Here is a 16,550-nt window from a genome sequence, read left to right on the forward strand (position 1 = left end):
AGAATTAACAGGAGAAGAGATAGGTAGTCAAAAGGATGATAAAGGAATTTTAAGATTTTCTTCCAGAATATGGATACCCAACGTAGCCGAGCTAAAAGATGAAATTCTTCGAGACGCTCATAACTCCAGATACTCAATTCATCCCGGAAGTGTGAAGATGTACAGAGACTTAAGAGAAAACTTTTGGTGTCCAAGCATGAAGAAGGAAATTGCGGAATGGGTGAGTAAGTGTTATACTTGCCAGCAAGTCAAAGCGGAACATCAAAGGCCCAATGGACTGTTACAATCATTGGACATTCCAGAATGGAAGTGGGAGCACATTGCGATGGATTTTGTAGTTGGATTGCGGATGACCAAATCAAATCATGATGCTATTTGGGTTATTATTGATAGATTGACGAAGTTAGCGCATTTTCTTCCTATCAATGAGAGATTCTCAACGGATAAATTGGTTCGGTTATATCTTAAGGAAATTGTGACCCGACATGGAGTCCCAGTATCCATAGTTTCGGACAGAGATCCTCGATTTAATTCAAGATTTTGGAGGATTTTTCAAGATTGTCTCGGAACGAAGCTGAACATGAGTACCGCGTATCATCCGCAGACAGATGGTCAAAGTGAAAGGACGATTCAGACTATCGAAGATATGCTAAGGGTATGTGCGCTAGATTTTGAAGGAAGTTGGGATGAACATTTGCCATTGGTTGAATTATCCTATAACAACAGCTATCATGCCAGTATTGGAATGCCGCCTTACGAAGCTTTGTACGGGAGAAGATGCAGATCTCCAATATGTTGGGAAGAAGTTGGTGAGAGAAAGATTTTGGGTCCAGAATTGATCCAGTAGACGAAAGAGAAAGTAGAACTCATTCGGAAATGATTAGTGGCAGCTCAAGATCGTCAACGCAAATATGTTGATCCTGCCAGAAAAGATATGGAATTTGAAGTTGGTGAAGCAGTGTTATTGAAGGTTTCACCTTGGAAAGGTTTATCAAGATTTGGGAAGAAAGGAAAGCTGAGTCCGCACTATGTTGGCCCTTTTGAGATTTTGAAGCGTGTGGGAAAGGTTGCTTACGAGTTAGTGTTACCACCTCACATGCAGCATATTCACAACGTATTCTATGTGTCGATGTTAAAGCGTTATTTTCCTGATTCTAATCATGTGATAGAATACGATCCAATCGAGATTCAGCCAGATTTATCTTTTGTCGAGCAACCAGTGCATATTTTAGATAAGAAGGAAAAAGTTCTTAGGAATAAGTTTGTGTCTCTAGTGCGAGTCTTGTGGAGGAATCCCAAGGTTGAAGAGTCGACTTGGGAATTGGAAAGCGAGATGCGATCCAAGTATCCTCACTTGTTTTCTTAGGCTGATTCTGAGGACATAATCCTATTAAGGGGGGAAGGATGTAATATCCGGGAAAATTATGTGAATATTATATGTTAAATGAATAAATATTATGTGTTTTATAAATTCAAAGTGATTATTGCCATGATATTAGATGTTATAGCTGTTGGGTGTGTTTTCGTGCGGGCCAGAAAATTTTTTCGATTGATTAATATGTGTTAAAACTGTAATTATATGAATCGATCTGTAATTTGGACTCGTATTTAATTGTGTCTTTATCGGGGTACCTGTTTTATCTCATTTATATGCATCTGAATGTATTTTGTGCATATTCGGGTTTTCTGTTAATTTAAGTATCGTTTGGGCTTCAAAAATAAACGGACCGGGACCCCACCGGGACGTCAAACCCCACAAAATATGTGTTTTTATTTTTATAAAATTATTCGTATCTCAATTTACCAATATCTTTGCATTTTTGAATTATTCGCATTGACACTAATTTTATATTTTATTGTTTTTAAAATTATTCCCCGTAATTAGTATTTTTGGATCTAATTATTATAATTAGGGGATAAAAACACCCTTAATTTATTTTGGGGTATTAATTTCTGTACATATATAAATAGCAGCTGATTTTAATACTTTATTATTTTTATCAAAAAATTTCAGAAAATAAAAGAAAATTAAGAATTTGTTCTTGGGGGTGTTCTTGAGGGGAGGAATTAAAATCAAAAGTTGAAGGTGATTCTGGGATCCGTTTGTGACGCTCGAATAGTCGATTTGAAGCTCTCTTCAAGCTTTATCTATTGATATCAACATCTTAAACCGAGGTTAATCCTTCTGTGATTTCGTTTTTTTTATTTTTTTTGCTATTTAAATTCGGTTTTGTTTACAGGATGATTGCTTGGTGTTTTTGATTACTGAGTAATGTTCCTGGGTCCTAAGGATCGATTTGGTATATCAATTCGTTAATTTTCATTAGGATTTCACTAAAACCGAGTTTTTGGTTTTTATAGTTTTTTTGATTTAATTTTGTGAGTTGTTTGCGGATTGTTGGTATGTTTGGATCATGGAAATAGATTTCTGGGGTTGCTAGCTTTAATTTGAGCTATATTTCGTGAAGTTTGGTTTGGGATCGATGGGAATCGAGTTTTTCGCTGGAAAACTCGAAGAAACCGTCGGCTTTAATGGCTTTTGGCCGGAGTTCAGCGTTGCAACATCGGGTGTTGTCGTTGCTGTGTGTTCTGGGTTGCTGGGTTGATGTTGTATTGATTCGAGGGGAGAAACGAAGGAAACGAGTACTAATTAGCCGGAAGTGGTGGCCGGATTCTGGGCTCACAAGAACACCGGCCGGTGTTCGACCCGAATCTAGCAAGCTTCTTGGCGACGCGGCGGGTTATTTTGTTTGACCCGACTTTGATTCTTCAATCCCGAAACTAAATTCTAAAAAGTGTTTCTGCCTTTTTCTTTTTAATTTTAATTCGAAATTCATTTTGTTTTACTAAAAATCATTTATTTTGTTTTCAAAAATCATTTACTTATTATTTTTCTTTCTAAAAATTATTTTCTTAATTATTTTAAATTCCTAAAATCATTTTCTTTTATTATTTTCAAAAATTTAATTTAATTTAATTATTTATAATTTATTTGATTTAATTATTTATGAGTGTAATTAATTGATTAATTCATTTAATTAATTAATTTTATTTATAAATAGTTAAATAAATGTAAATTATTTATAATTAATTCAAATAATTCCAAAAAATTATTTTAAAGCTTTTATAAATTATATTTTGGTATTTAAAAATCAATTAATATTATTATTAATTGATTTATTTCTAATTTATTTCTAATTTTATTCATAATTATTTAATACGAAATGAACGCGTACGGACTCAGAAAAATATTACGCTTTCAATAAAAATACTTTTGAGACCTAATTTCCTTTGTATTGCAATGTCATTTAATTTGTTAGTCTTTTGAGTCAGTATTTGATCGGTAAACGCTAATATTGACCTGATTTTAATTTTGAACACACTGAGACATATCTTTTAACGATCTGACCTATGTGCTATATGAAATATGTGATTACGTGTTATACGAATACCATGATTATGTGTTACGTGATATGCATGCTATCTGTTTACAGTTTTAAAATGCCATGCTTAGTTATAAACGATCGGGTAGATGTCAAGATGTATAGTTACGTCGATTGAGTTTGGTTCTGTCAGTTAAGATAGTCCTTTTGTTTATAGAATCAAGTAGCAAGGATTGCAGTCAAGTGTTAGGCGAAGATAGTAGCCAGCAACTATAAGCAGAGTTATAGTGACAGATTATTGAGCATATCAGGCAAGTACCCCTAACTTCACTTATCGTTCAAGAGACATTTATTTCGAATCATATTATGCAAGTATTTATATCTTCACTTATACTTCAAGTGATATTGACTCTGAACTTTATTCTTTCAATTTCTATACTATTCTAAGTTCTGAATAGTTAAATGTTTTTATATTTCGCTACAACTTACTCTATACAGTGAAGTTTTGAATTGAGATTAGCGAATGACTAATTGTTCTGGTTATTTCGCCATTGGTTGTTGAGATAACTCCAGACCATGAGAAATGGGGATTTATGTGGTTAAGGATGTCATTTGATTCGACTCCTTTGACGGAAAATTGTTTTTTTATGGGTTGGATGGTTGCGTAAGAGGCCGTGGCGGCGGTCCAGCGTGAGCTATGTGTTATACAGGATATAACACCTTGCTAGGCCGATATGTGCCTTGGGTACCTTTTGTTTAGTTGGATATGCTTCGACATACCGGTGTTGCTCCGCGGCTGATCACCGACGGCAACACACCGTCGTTCGAGGATTCCAATCCCAAAATAAAATATATATGCAAATGTTGTTTATTATGAAATATATATCAGTTTTTGATACTGTTCAGGTATTGTGGTTTGGTTTTGTTCATCAATTATATTGTGTTGTGGTTCTAAGTCATAAGCTATATACTGCTTGCTGAGCATTTCTTTCGCTCATACTTGTTTCATATCTTGATTTTTTCAGCTAGGCCAGGGCAAGCTTGAGTTCCAGATCTGACCAGAGGTTGTGTGCTTGTAGATAGTTTAGTGTGTTTTCCAGGTAGACAGTTGGGACGCTGAGCTAGTCTAGAGGTTTGTAATAAAATTTGAATAAGTTGTAAAACTAATTAGACTTATGGTTTGTAATAACAGTTGGTTTGTATTAGAGTCTGTTTCATACTATAACCTGTGATCGATCCAGTTGCATGCAAGGGGTCATATTTATTATATTATTCCGCTGTGATTATTTTATTATGGTTTATTGGCTAGTGACCCCCAAATCTAGACCCCGGGTTTGGAGGGTTTCACACTTATTAGCACTCGAACGCCACCAAAATTTACATATTATATGTTCGATTTCTTGGCACAACTCCACTGGAAGAAGGAATACACTAATAGCATGATTAGGGATAGTTTGAGCCACTGTTTTGAGTAGCACTTTTTTCCCCCCTGGATAATATATTTTTATTTCAGCCTTGAATTTTGTCTTGCAGCTTGTTTTTTTTAAATCCAAACATAGCAGACTTCTTTCTGTACATCATATTCTGCAGTACTAAATACAGGCTCCCTTCTCTGGCTTCCTGAAAATGAAGTTGCTTCAACAAGCTTTCCTTAACCTCCCCATTCGTATTTTTGCTAAATATCGCTGACGATTTGTCAAAGTTTATCTGCTGCCCCGAAGCCTTTTCAAAAATCTTTAACAACTCCAGAATATACTCAGCACTTTGCGACGTTGCTTTACAGAAAAGAAAACTGTCGTCCGTAAAAAACATGTGAGAGATGGCTGGTGCAGTGCGAGCAACTCTTATACCTCGGATCAGTTGTCGTCGTTCATAATCTTGAATTAGTGCAGAGAATCCTTCAATACAGATTAGGAACAAATACGAAGACAATGAATCCCCCTAACGGATACCTCGTTGGGGGAATATAGAACCGAAGATTCGTCCAGCGTGAGAAATTTGATAATTAGCTGATGTAACACACGACTTAAACATCTTGATCTGCTTTTGATCGAACCCCATTTTAGAAAGAATGGCTTCTAAAAAGCCCCACTCAACACGATCATAAGCTTTACTCATATCCAATTTTAACGCCATTCACCCCTCTTTTCCCGATGTTTTACATTTCATAAAATGCATAACCTCGTGAGCCACCATAATATTATCCGTAATTAAACGTCCTGGTATGAAAGCACTTTGAGTGGGTGAAATGATATCCTCTAATACAAGCTTTAGATGATTAGCTATCACTTTGGAGATAATTTTGTAGACCACATTACAAAGAGAAATTGGTTGAAGGTCCATCATAGTTTGATGGTTATTTTTCTTTGGAACAAGAACTATATTAGTACTTGTCAGTTGGGTGTCAAAAACTCCGTCATTGAAGAATAATTTTGACCATTTGCACGACATCACCTCCAACGATGCCCCAAAATTTTTGGTAAAAACCCGGACTCATCCCATCCAGACCTGGAGATTTATCTAGGTGCATATGAAATAACGCTTGTTTCACTTCCTTAGCTTCAATAGGTTCCAATAGCTTCTCATTTTGCTGCAGTGTGACATATTTTAATATGCAGCCTGTAACCTCAATCCATTCAGTGTCGGAAGCTTTGAATAAATTAGAGAAATATTGAACCATCTCTTCTTCCAAACCCCCTCCCCACCCCACTCTAGCACCATCTCCATTGTATAAGGAAGATATATGATTGGATCTTCTTCATTTCTTTGTGGCATTATGAAAAAATCTGTTGTTTTGATCTCCTTCACTAAGCCAAAGCTGTTTAGACCTCTGGCGCCAAAATATCTCATGTTGAACATATGTCTCCGATAATTTAGCTTTTTCTTCTCGCCACAACTCAACATACATGGTATCTCTGCGACCTTTGAGGATTTTCAAAACATGCTTACTGATTAATTCTTCGTTTAAAGCTTCCAGTAATATCTCGTCCCCAAATCGATAAATTAGTAGAGCAAGCTGAAATTTTGCCAAAAAAAGTCCAAGTCTGGGGTATTATTCCACGCTTCCTCCACAATTTGCTTGCATATTGGATCCTGGAGCCAAGCATTTACAAACCTAAAAGGCTTGACAGAACGAACATCATTATAATCACCAGGCTCAAGCAATAGAGGGCAATGATCCGAAGTACTTACCTCTAGATTTATTAGCTTAGTTCCTTTGAAAAGTTGTAGAAAAGACTCCGACACAAGAGCTCTGTCCAGTCGGACTTCTACCCAATTATCTGTTCCCTGACAACGCTCCCAGGTGAAAGGATAACGAACCAAAGGTCTATCAACGCACACTCCTCGATAACGTCTCTGAAACCTTGAATCAACCAATGTGGATATAAACGACCTCCATGCTTATCCTCTTGAGAGGTAACGTTATTCATGTCACCTATTATGGCCCAAGGTAAGGAATTCCCAGCTGCCAAAGTACGGATTAAAGCCCGAGTTTCTCGCCTCTTTGATCTGTCAGGTTCACCATAGAGACCTCTAAGTCAAAATTTCTTGCCATCTCTCGTAGAAATAAACATGTCTATATGGTTCTTACTGAAAGTTTGCAACTGAATCTCATCATTATATCTCCGCAGAAATGAAATACCACCACTGAGACCTTGTGTTTCTACTGTAAAAGCACCCTCAAAATTCAGAGAACTTCTGACTGACTCTACTCTTTTATTATTACAAAGAATTTTGCTAAGGAAAATGAAATTTGACTGTCTTTGGGATGCTAATTCTTTAAGGAATTTATAAGCCCATGGTGTCCCTAAACCATGGCAATTCCAGCTGATGACACTCATTGTGCTAGGCGAGCACCCCTCTGGATACTCGCCTCTGTCGTTTTTTGGGTCCTTACCATTGTTAGGGCGAATTTCTACATTCATATTATCTTCCTCATCAGAGCCCGATATAATCTTTGTATTCAAGCCCAAGCTAGTATTACATCCCATGTGTGTGTGTGTCCTTCGTTTTTTTGAGTCAATAATAATTGATTTATTATGACCCTTATTTTTAGCTTCAGAATCATTATCTTTCCTTAATACAGTAGTTATACTGTTGGCAATACAGTAAAACCTCTGTAAATTAATACTCGATTAATTAATAATCTCTCTAAATTAATAATTTTGTCCGGTCCCGACTTGGGCCAGTTCAAAAAATGATCAATTTCGATAAGATAATAAGATAATAATTTTTTTGAAAACCCTGTATAAAAATATGGTCCCAATAAAACTATAAATTAATAATTTCCTTATATTCATAAAAATATAGCTATTACATCTTTGTAAAATATGATTCAATTGTAGTTTGCTTTTTTATATAATTTAAATCAACATGAAGCTCATCCCTAATCTTCCTTATTGCATCCAAAAGCTCGGGTGTGGTGCTTTCATGTTGCATCAAAAAGTTATTAAGCATTTTTGATGCCTTGAGTGCTTCTTTACGTGTAACCGGCTCCAACGGTGTTGTATCGTCTTCAAGATCATCTTCAACACTATTTTCAAGGATGGTGTTTGCAATCTCTTCTATACTCTGGACCTCGGAACATGATTCATTTTCACCCGGATAATCTAAGAAGTTATTAACATCCATTTTATTACGATAACCTAGATCCTTAATCATCACCTCAAGTTCATGAATGTATTCTTCCGGAGTTGTATGTTCATTTAAATTGCTCGAAACTTCATCTATGGAACGAATTTTGCAATGTTGAAAGCACCTTGCTATTGACTCTTGTTTTACATTTGTCGTCCACGTCGCGACTGCATAATTGATAGCATCCAAAACATTAATCTTTCCTGGATCAGATTGTCCCAACTCATAACCTTCTAATAACCCACGATAAAATCTCCTGCGATAGTGCATCTTGAAAGCTCTTATAATTCCTGCATCACAAGGTTGGATTTTTGATGTCATGTTAGGTGGCAAGAAGTACAACTCAACATTTTATAGTCCTTCAATATTTTTTGGATGTGCTGGACAGTTATCTACCACAAACAAAATTCTTCTGCCTTGCATTTGGCTATCAAACCAACGAATGTATTCATCAAAAAGTACAATAGTCATCCAAGCTCTTTTGTTTACACGATAATGACAATTCAAGCTGCCCATGTTAACATTCTTGAAGCACCGTGGCTTTGCATACTTTCCAATAATCTATAAAGGAATTTTTTCAGAGCCATCTTCATTGCAACATATAACAACCGTGAGCCTTTCTTTGTCTTGTTTTCTTCCTTCAAGTTGTTTCGTAGCAAGAGAGTGATCAGCTTGTAACCTGTAAAACAAACCAGTTTCGTCCATGTTAAAAACATCTTTCATAGGGAACTGGTTTATTTTTTCCCTTATGGACTCCAGTTTCTTCTCCATGTCCTGTACATCAACAGAACCACTTTCTCCAAAGCGACGAAATGACTTAATACCATGTCTTAACTTGAATTTCTCAAGCCAACCTTGAGAAAAAGTGTGCTCCTGATCTTGTTGAGGGTATAAAATTTTCATGGTCTCTTTTGCCTTCTCTAAAATTAGCTCTCCTGTCATATTAACACGATCTTGGTACTGGAGAAACCATTCATAGAGAACCTTCTCCATATCTGGATATTTTGCTGGTTTATGTCGCTTAATATCTTTTCTTTTCTCCAAGTAATTAGCTGCAAGATAGTCTGCTGACCTTTTCAGTGTATTTGATATTGTACCTTGACTAACTTTTAGATGAAAATTATTCTCGAGCCACAACTGGAGATCTTTTTGAGTGCATGATGAATTTTCTCTTTTATATTCACATAATGCTTTTCTTGCTTCATCCGTCATTGTTGATTTTGTGACACCTTTTAGATGAGAAGCCATTGTTTTGTTTGTATAATTTTTCCCCCAATCTAGTATATATAGTATATATAATATATTTTATGACTACACATACATTGAATACTTTCTATGTAAAATACAATGAATTAAATTAATTCATGTACTTTGAATTTTCCTAATATACATTGAATATTTTCTATGTAAAATACAATGAATTTAACTTATACACTACATGGACTTTGAATCTAATATATTGTACATTACATTGACTTTCTAAATTCATATACATTGAATTAATTGAATTAAGTATAAAATATAAATTGTACAATTCATTTTATTTAAATTTATGTGAATAAAAATTTAATCAAAAGTTAATTTTGTTTGCTACCGAAAATTCTCTATAAATTAATAATTATTAATTTATCGATTAATTAATACCTCTCTAAATTAATAGAATTCTCCGGTCCCAACTATATTAATTTATAGAGGTTTTACTGTAATTTGAATTTTCCCTCCAACAGTTCCTGCAACCGTTTGCGTAATTTGTGGTGAAAATAGTGGATCTTGATTGTTCTGCCTGTCACCTGAGACTGTATTCTCCTCCCCATTACCGGAATTCCACTATGGATCGTCTCCTCCATTTCGGAGCCATTTTGCTCCAATCGGTTTGACTTGAAGTTTAAACGGAGCTCTCATCCATGCTCCATATGGTTTGACTAGATTTTGTTTTGGGGCATCGAACAGTTTTGAACAATACTTTTCAGAATGTCCCAAGAGACCATATATGAAACAGAATGTAGGTACGTTCTCGTACTTGAAATTTATCCAGGAACAATCTTCACCTGTCTTTCTGATTTTCATTCGGCGTTTCAATGGCTTGGATAAGTCTATAAATACACGAACTCTCATATTGTCCTGCCACATACCTGCAAAATTTGAAGTACAAGATTCCACAAACTCACCCACATAATTCCCAATCTCCTTGATGATTTTCTCAGACATAAAACATGTCTTAAGATCATGTATTTGAACCCAAAGCGCCATGTTGTTTAAATTGATGTGTCTTGGGTTATCACCCTCATTCATTCGAGCCATAACCAGAGCCTTCCTATTGAAAGACCAAGGGCTACTGTCAAGAACTCGTTTCACATCCAGCTAATGGTACAATTGGAAAAGATACAGGTTGGCCTCGAGCTCCTTCATATAAACCCCTCTACAAGGATTCCATGCCGAAAATTTTACATGACATTCCGATATAAAACGAGCCACCACACAAAGTTTAGCATTGAAACCTGTTGAACCATGAGAATGCTCAATTAACTCATCCCCATCAATGGCCAGACCTCCTTCCTCCTCATCTTTAATAGTTATATTATTCATAGCATCTACAATATTGCTAGATGACGCCATTTCTGTTCCTAGGAATAAGAATAAAATAAGAAAGAAAAGATGAAGACTTTCAACACAATAGAATAACTATCTCAACCATGGTAGATGCCAAGACCTTTTTACAGTATGACATTCCTGATATTAAAATTAAACAAATGTCAAAGCACCAATATTTTAAAATTAATCAAATTACTTATTATTTTTTGATAACAAGTTAAAAAAGAGGAAGATTCTTTAAAAATATCACTAAATTTAGTGACATTTTTCTTACATACATCTTTTACTATAACTCTAAGATTCCACTATGTGTTTGTATCAAATTTTAATTTATTTTCAATTTCCAAAAAATAAAAATTAATTTTGAATATAATGAGATTTCATGAAATATGTAATATTTTTTGGATTTTTTCTAAATAAAATATTATTAATAAAATTGAAGATATACATTGTGCTAATACATAAAAGTCACCATATTTTCTAAATAACATATGAGATTTCAATAACTTTATTGTATTTTTCTTAAAAATTCCACCACGACATAAATAAAGTAATTTATAACAAAATTTCTTTTAATCCATAACATACTATTTTTCTTAATAACATCCTTTAACGATTTTTACTTTATTAAATAGTATTAACATGCTCCTAAAAATATCCACTAAGTGAAAAATAGTAAATCACATGCAAGATTGTATTACAAGTTCCGTTTTAAAACAATCTTTTCTCTTTTAGTAATATATAATATCTTAAAAATTCTCTTCAAATTTGTCCACATAAATTAAAAAATTATTATATGATTTTTTGATAAAAAGTTAAAAAAAAGATTCTTTTTTAGATCTTTAAATTCAATGCCATTTTCCTTGACATCATTGTGCTATAATCTAACACTCTAAAATCCTACACGTGTTTTGTATCAAATTTTATTTAATTTCAATTTTCAAGAACTTTATAAGTTTTCATGAGATATATAATATTTTGTTAATAATATTTTTTTGTTTTTTTTTAAGTTTTATCAAATAATAAATTGAAATTTACATAATGTGAATACATAATATTCATTGTATTTTCTAATTAACATAGAGAGATTCCATTAAGTTCTTAGTATTTTTTGTAAAAATTTCATCAAGACGTATATAATTCCGTGAGTCCCATTGTGAGAGCGTGGACACACATTTAAATATGAATAAAAAGTATATTTTTAACAACCCAACAAATACAATTCCTCAAAATAATACTTATTTAAATCCAAAATCCATAACTTCCCAACAATCCAATAACTTACAATTCTTGAAATTGAAAAATACGACTAAATTATCAAATTACACCAACAAACTCTCAGAGAAATTTAAGATAAAAGACCAAACTACTCAAAAATTACACAACTCAGCACTTTTCCTGAAAATAGCCCACCTAAGTAAGAATACCTACCGGATGAAAACAAAGAAAACAGAGGACCGACAGTGAACGAAAGGCTCATATACGGATATAAAATAAAGCATAACCGAACAAAGATTAAAAGATGACGAGGCTAAGAACACAACTGAATATCTGAATGAAGCACAATAATAATAGTGAATGAGACAATATAAAAAAGATGAATACTCAACTCACAAAACAAAAATAAATGCTTATCACCCAAAACTTATCATAATCTTTCAAATATTCTTATCACTTACACATAATAAACACATGTTAGATATATTTGTTGATGTCATGTCTAATCTGATTTGTTTAGTTTCAGAACTTATTATCAGAACTTAGCTGAAAATCAGAACTTACTGAAGACAGGATGTTATCAGAACTTAAGCCATCAGGACTTGCATCAGGACTTAAGTGCGGATATACTTCAAAGATGAAAGACGGCTGATTTACAGGAGATGATCTGGATTAAACAAAGAAAGATATGCTTGGAGAGTTGGACATCTAAAGGACTACAGTAGATAATCTCTGATTGATATATTTTAGGAAACAGAATTATATCATATCGATTAGGAGATATCTTGTAACCATGTACTATATAAACACAGATTAGGGTTTATACTAGAAGTGTCATTCACACGAGAATATTATTCTTTGTAACCTAGCAGTTCTTAGTGATAAACATATAATATCACTACGAGAGTAGAAGAACCGACTGTAACAAGTTTATTATATTGAATAAACTTGATTTGAGTTTTAATCTTGTGTTCTTAAACGATTTGATTGTATAAAACTATATTCAACCCCCTTCTATAGTGTTGTGAGACCTAACAAGTGGTATCAGAGCCATCTGTTTATATACAAACAGGAAGATCCATATTGCAATCATGTCTGACACACCAAAATCATAGGACTCTCAAGAACCTACTAAAATCCAACCCACTCAAACCAATAGTAGATATGAAACTATTAGGGTTCCCATACTCAGAGCTTCTGAGTATCCAGTTTGGAGAGTGAAGATGACCATATTTCTGGAAGCCACAGATCCAGAATATCTTGACAGAATCTATGATGGACCATATAGGCCTACTAAACTCTCCGTTGCTGTTGGGGATGAACCACAGAAAGTATTTCCCAAAGTGAAAAAGGACCTTACAACTGAAGACATTGTTTCTATTGGTAAGGATGCCAAGGTAAGGCACTTGCTTCACAGTGCTCTTGATAATGTTATTCCAACAGAGTTATTGGATGTAAAACTGCCAAAGAAATTTGGGATGCTTTGGAAGTTAGATGCCAGGGAACAAATGATATTTAGAAAAACAGTAAGACTATACTCACACAAGAGTATGAACAATTTGACTCTAGATCTGGAGAGTCATTAACTGATTTATATGACAGATTTTCTAAACTTTTGAATGATCTGTCACTGGTGGACACGGAATATATTTTGGAAGATTCAAATCTGAAATTCCTTCTTTACCATTAGAGACAATTATGAACTTGCTGAAATGCCTCTTGATGAAATCTATGGAATGCTCAAGACTCATGAACTTGAGAAGGAACGAAGAAGCAAAAGACATGGAGGGAAGTCAAAGACAATTGCACTCAGAGCTGAGGAAGAATCTCTTAAAAGATCGGTCTCAAGGAAAGCCAAAGGAAAGGCTCTTGTGACAAAATCTGATACTGAGTCATCAATCTCTGATGATGACTCAAACTCTGATAATTCTTCTGATTGTGACAGTGATGCTGAGATGATGCAACTTGCTGCTCTTATGGTGAAAAGCTTCAAGAAGATAGCATACAAGAAGTTTAGAAAGGGGAAGGAGTTTTCAAGAAAGGATGGAAACTCTGACAAAAAGAGTTTCAGAAAATCTGAAGGCAGAAGAGGAAAGTCTGATAAAGCTGACAAGTCCAAGATCAAATGCTACAATTATGGTGAAAGAGGTCATATTTCTCCTGAATGCAAAAAGGACAAAACTGACAAAAGTCAGGCATTCATCACAATAAACAAGGATTGGGCTGACACTTCATAATCTGAAGATGAGGTGAACTATGCCTTGATCGTAAATGCTGATAGCAGTTCTGATGCTGCTGAATTAAAGGTACCTCAAACAACTCTTGCTTTTGATACTGATGATATTTCTGAGTTAAGACTATTTCTTAAAATCATGTATGTTAGTTATAGAGATCAGACTCTAGAAAATGATAGATTAAAATCTGAAGGTCTAGATCTTAAAAAGAGAAATAGTTACCTGGAAAATGAGTTGGTCATATTTCTTGAAATTCAGAAAGAAAGAGATGATGCTATCTATGTTAAAGATGAACTTCTCAAACAAAATATGTATCTAAAATCTGAATTAGAGAAAGAAAGGGAAATAATCAGGACATGGACTAATTCAGGAAAGATTACTCAGAGTATATTAGGGAGTGGAAATTGGAAAGAAGGATTAGGTTACTCCAATGATAAAGTGGAAAAAGAGTCTTTGTCATCTAGACCAAAGGATATCAAGAAGGCTGAAAAGCCTAAGGTTAATCCTGTTAAGTTTGTTTTAAAAACTGATAAGTCAAAATCTGAAAAGAAAGATGACTTGAAAACAGAAGTAAAAGAATGTTTAACTTCTGACAAAAATAAATAGGACAAACCAACTTTGGTAAATGTTGGCTTAATGACAAAGAAGCAGTTTAAGCACAAGCTGAAAGAAATCAAGAATGTTAACAAGGTAAAAGAAACTAGGAAAAATAGGAATGGTAAAGAAGAAGTGAATAAAAATAATACCTATATGTTTGTTCCTAATGCTCCTAGAAAGAAATGTTATAACTGTGGAAACTCTAACCATCTTGCTCATTATTATAGGAAAAATAAAAATATTAACTCTATTCCTCCTAATTCAGGAGTTAAGAGTCAGTCTGTTAGGTTTAAACCACAAAATCCTTGTTTTCATTGTGGTAGTTTATGGCATTCTATTTACACTTGCATATAATATCATAGTTTGTACTTTGATTATTATGAAATAAAACCTTCTTTGAAGAAAGTTAGTATTGTTCATTCAAGTGTAAAGTCTGATATAAAGTCTGATATAAAGTCTGATATAAATTCTGATATAAAGCATGTTAGCATAAACTCTGAAAAATCATTCGCTGCAAAAGCTAACATACTTAACAAGGCCAAAGGATCCAAGCAAGTCTGGGTCCTTAAAACTAATCATTAGTGGTCTTTTTGATTGTAGGGCAACAAGAAAAACATCCTAGTTCTGGACAGTGGATGTTCAGGACATATGACAGGCAATAAGGCCCTGCTACCAGACTTTGTAGAGAAAGCTGGACCAGGTGTTTCTTATGGAGATGGAAACACAGGAAAAACTCTGGAATATGGCAATATTAATCTTGGAAATGTCACCATTGAATCAGTAGCTCTTGTCTCAAGACTCAAACATAATCTGCTAAGTGTGAGTCAAATCTGTGACAGAGGTTATCATGTGGATTTCTTTGAAGAACACTGTGAAGTTGTCAATAGTTCTACAGGCAAGGTTGTTCTGAAGGGATATAGGCCTGGTAACATTTATGAAGCCAGAATTTCAACAAACTCTGATGGTTCTGCAATTTGTTTGTTAAGCAGAGCCTCAATAGAAGAAAGCTGGAATTGGCACAAGAAACTTTCTCATTTAAATTTCAACAACATAAATGAGTTAGTTAAGAAAGATCTTGTGAGTGTACTGCCAAAATCAGTATTTACTCCAGATGGCCTATGTGATTCTTGTCAAAAGGCCAAACAAAGAAAATCTTCATTCAAGAGCAAATCTGAGTCCTCAATTCTTGAGCCTTATCACTTACTGCATGTTGATCTATTTGGTCCAGTGAACATCATGTCTATTGATAAGAAGAAGTATGCCATGGTTATAGTAGATGAGTTCACCAGATACACTTGGGTGTATTTCTTGCACAAAAAGGATGAAACTACATCTATTCTAACTGATCATGTTAGACAACTGGATAAATTAGTCAAAAAATATGTGAAAATAATTAGAAGTGATAATGGCACTGAGTTCAAGAATTCTATCATGGAAGAGTTCTGCAAAGAAAATGGAATTAAGCATGAATTCTCTGCACCAGGAACTCCACAACAAAATAGAGTTTTGGAAAGGAAGAATAGAACTCTAATTGAAGCTGCACGCACTATGCTTGATGAAGCAAAGCTTCCAACCTATTTCTGGGCTGAAGCTGTGCAGATTGCTTATTTTACACAGAACTCAACTCTCATTAACAAGCATGGAAAGACACCATATAAAATGGTGAAGAAAAAGAAGCCAAATCTGAAATATTTTCATGTATTTGGATGCAAATGTTTTGTTCAAAAGACTCATCCTGAATAGCTGTCTAAGTTTGCCTTAAAAGCTGATGAAGGTATTTTTGTTGGATATCCACTTTCTACAAAAGCTTTCAGAGTCTATAACTTAAGAACAAGGGTGGTCATGGAATCTATCAATGTTTCATTTGATGACAAAAAGATAACTGGACTTA

General features: G+C 34.2%; 1 pseudogene; it reads right to left on the reverse strand.

Annotated features, from left to right (window-relative positions):
• Nucleotides 1–7,697: 7,697 nt before the first annotated feature.
• LOC141718891 (CENP-B homolog protein 2-like) lies at nt 7,698–9,266 on the reverse strand (annotated as a pseudogene).
• Between the last annotated feature and the right edge of the window lie 7,284 nt (nt 9,267–16,550).

This window comes from Apium graveolens, chromosome 1, assembly GCF_009905375.1.
Source record: "Apium graveolens cultivar Ventura chromosome 1, ASM990537v1, whole genome shotgun sequence".
NCBI classification, from domain to species: domain Eukaryota; kingdom Viridiplantae; phylum Streptophyta; class Magnoliopsida; order Apiales; family Apiaceae; genus Apium; species Apium graveolens.